General features: G+C 36.1%; 1 long non-coding RNA gene across 1 annotated transcript; it reads left to right on the top strand.

The window, feature by feature from the left end:
- The first annotated feature begins 2916 nt into the window (after positions 1-2916).
- LOC113472699 lies at positions 2917-3639 on the top strand. Its single transcript, XR_003394906.1, has 2 exons — positions 2917-3054; positions 3561-3639. It is a non-coding gene; the product is annotated as an uncharacterized LOC113472699 (long non-coding RNA).
- The last annotated feature ends 2 nt before the right edge of the window (positions 3640-3641 follow it).

Raw genomic sequence — 3641 nt, 5'->3', positions numbered from 1 at the left:
AAATATTTCAACGGGTAACTTTTACTTTCTGGTGTTCTCATGTTGACCCGGCATCGGCACCTGAATGGGAAGTATTGAAGTATTTTGTCTCTTCTCTCCCAAATGAAGATTTGAAGAAAGCCATACTACGACGGAGACCACACGAGTCCATTATGTGGTCAAATTCTCAAATATATGGTAATAAAATTTCATGCTTCAACTGGGATGGAACCCTACTCAAATATATGGTAATGAAATTTCATGCCTCGACTGGGATGGAACCCTATTTAGTGCTGAAGTATTTGCAATCGAAATACGAGTACATTTTTCATTATTATTTATTTCTGATTGCATTTGAACTTCTCTTACTTTATATTTATTTTAGATTTAATAGTTGTGGATAATGATCACGGAATCCCTTAAAATCCGTAATTTATCCGTAAAATTTGTAAAAAAATAATTTATCCGTAATTAATCCGTTTTATTAACCTTTTTTTCCCGTACATTTCGTATGAATTAATAAATAATTCATCAATGATTAATCTAATCTATCATTATTTCGGTTGAGAGGTTGGTATTTATCATCCGAGGGTGGCCGACTGTATTTGGAATATAACTTTGTACTATAAAAATAACTTTCTATGTACTATAAAATATAACTCTCAATGTACTTGATAATATAACTTCAATGTATGTGATAATATATCCTTCGCTAAAGACCTTGGCATCAGTGACATAAACCTCTTCTGTCAAACTTTCTTGACTTGGCGGGGTGGAGCACTACCGTGAGCCTTAGTTAATATACGTGATGGTCTCTTTGAAGGTACGTGTTGCCAGTTTATGCTGACCACTCATTCTCAGACCGTCTCACAAACCGGCCTTGGTTAGGTTAAGAACATTAATTTTTCTGACTGCAATAAGTTGCGTGATTATTTATCCAGTATGAACTTTTCCAAGTCACCTTTGAATATCAACTCCATACCCGGTGAATTAATCATGGGCATGATACACCCTAGGAATGTATCACACATAGCTGACTCAAAACCCACCGAGTATGGACAAATGAAACTGTCAGAAGACACTTGATTGTGTTCGAAACCCGCTCGACTAATTTACTAACCAATGAAGAGGAAGAAGAACCATCTCCTCAGAGGTTGAAATCAGCCTAGGCTTTAGTTGAATGGGCTGTAGAGCACTTTAATTCCAATTAAAATATCCTATTAAGAACTCTTTAAAGTACCAAACTTATATTTAGGTATATCACACATGGCCGTGATGCTTAGCGTGTAATCAAATAAATAAAATAAAATATTTAGGTATTATCAATAGCCCCCTTTTTTGTCTCCATTTTTCAATTTATTGTATTTACCTACTTAATTGTAATTTAAAATGTTCGAAATAAAATAAAGAAAGTACCTATTGTCAAAAAAAAAAAAAAAAAAAAAAAAATTGGGAAAAAAAAAAAAAAAAAAAACCTATTGTAAAAAAAAAAAAAAAAAAAAAAAAAAAAAAAACCTACATATAAGAAGTTATACGAAATTCCTCATTTCCGTTGTGTCCTACCAACTTTGGATTGATCAAAACGCAAAGACCCTGACATTGAAAAAATATATCCTGTTGTAAACACCTCTGATTTAGCTAAAAATGCTTTTTTTTTATGAGGTTTGACAGAGGGAACTGTAACTGCTATAGTCTTATCGTCCCGAAACCGAAGAGAGAAGGAAGACAGGATAGGAGAAAGCCAGCCGTTCCGAGAACGAACATTATCCCATCAGGATAAAATCCGCCCCGGGCGGGAATCGCGCTGCCTAGCGCTTACAAGGCAGACGCACTACCAACTAAGCTAACTAGGCTGGCGTAAACACCTCTGATTTAGCTAAAAATGCTTAATGAGAATCGCTTTTATACATTCCTTCTGTTTCTATACAGTGTGTTCCTGAAATTGCTGTTACACTCTGTATAATTCAGTTATTTTAGTCACTCTTCTCCCTATGTTTTGTTTATTTATTTACAATATAAACGGTTTCCCTTTACTATCTATTACAAATCAACAACCTAACTATCAAAAACGGAAAATAAACGGGGAAGAAATACCTATATGTGTACCTATTGCCTATCTAATACATATTTAACTGGCCTAGCTGGAACAGGTATAAATAATTGTAAAAAAATAAAGAAATTGGTTAAAGCAAATAAGCCCTATGTAGCCTTGTGAGCCCCATATACTTTTGTAAGCCCTATGTACTCTCTTGGCCCTTCGTAGTCTAGATTCTTGTAAGCCCAATTTTATTTAGGGTTAGCATTATCTTCTTTTATCTTACCTCTCCTATCCAACGCCCTTCTTTTTCAAAATTTAAAAATATATATATATATTTTCTATGAAGTCCAATAGTCCCATATACTGGACTCCGGACACAGAAATTTCGTTGGAAAAGTCCCCCATTGTAATGATATAAAAGCGAGATCCATTCGTTCATTCACACACACACTGATCGCTCTATCTCCAGAACCCCAACATCTAGAAAGCTGAAATTTGGTAGGAATATTCCCAATATGTTCTACATTTGTAATAAGAGAGGACTTTGGCCGAATTTTAAACCGATCTCAAGTTATGATCGATTTTCCGTGGTCAACAGTTGTTGTTGTTGTTGTAGCGGCTTTAGCTTTCGCCGAATGGTGTTGCCAGAGTAAAGAAAAGAAATCTTTTTGTATCTGCCATACACCGGGGTAATGTTCTCTAGACACGTCAACAGTCTGTTGTTTGGTCAACAGTCTGTTGTTTGGTCAACAGTTAGTTCAATGTTGATGAAATTTGGCAAATATGTATATTTAACATTGTCTAACACACAAAGGACAATTTCTTATTCAGTTTTGAAACTTTCGAGGTTCCTTTTTCTGAGATGGTTTATTCCATTTTATCCAATTTAAATTCTAATCCAGGTTGCTGTGAAGAACAATTTGGACGTATTCTACTTCGCTTGTATAGTTCCTATCAATGTCTACTTCATGGAAGACGGGGAGATGGAACGCAAGACTTTCCTCACTACATGGAAAGAAATCCCCACACAGAATGAGGTAAGAATCATGTTAGATTTTTACTTTCCTTATTCTATAGGACGGAAAGTAATGTAATCGGGTAAAACATTTTTCTTGGCTTTAAGGTTTTAGTATAATGGATTTTACCTTGAAAGTTGCGCAACATTCGAAACATTTGTTTTGCAACGATTGGGCAACTGTTGCGAAAAAAATATTTCCGGTGGGTTACTAGGCTACTAGGCTAAAGAAGTATAGGCACTGTAGGGTAAACACGAAAATTGAAATTGTTGCGCTTTTTCTGTTAATATTGCCAAATTAGCGTGAAAGTCATTCTTCTTCTTCTCCCCCCACTCAAGTGGGGTCGACATTTTGAATTAACCTCTTCCATGCGCCTTTATTTTGGGCGTGGCAGACTTCCTACTTCTCTTTCAAATCCTGTTTCACTTTGTCCGTATATCTCATTTTTGGTCTTCCCCTGTCTCTCTTGCCTCTAACTTCCATCTATCTCATCCTCTTCATTAAGCAGCGCTATTTTCTGTTGTCAGGTTCAATTCACCCTAACCAACATCGCGCTCGGCGCGGACGCCATCGTGTCGCGCATGAAGCAGAACAACGTGTTCACCATC

The sequence above is a fragment of the Diaphorina citri genome, unplaced genomic scaffold, assembly GCF_000475195.1.
Source record: "Diaphorina citri unplaced genomic scaffold, Diaci psyllid genome assembly version 1.1 scaffold7325, whole genome shotgun sequence".
NCBI classification, from domain to species: Eukaryota; Metazoa; Arthropoda; class Insecta; order Hemiptera; family Psyllidae; genus Diaphorina; species Diaphorina citri.
The sequence above is the reverse complement of the archived record's forward strand: the minus strand, read 5'-3'. Positions and strand labels throughout refer to the sequence as shown.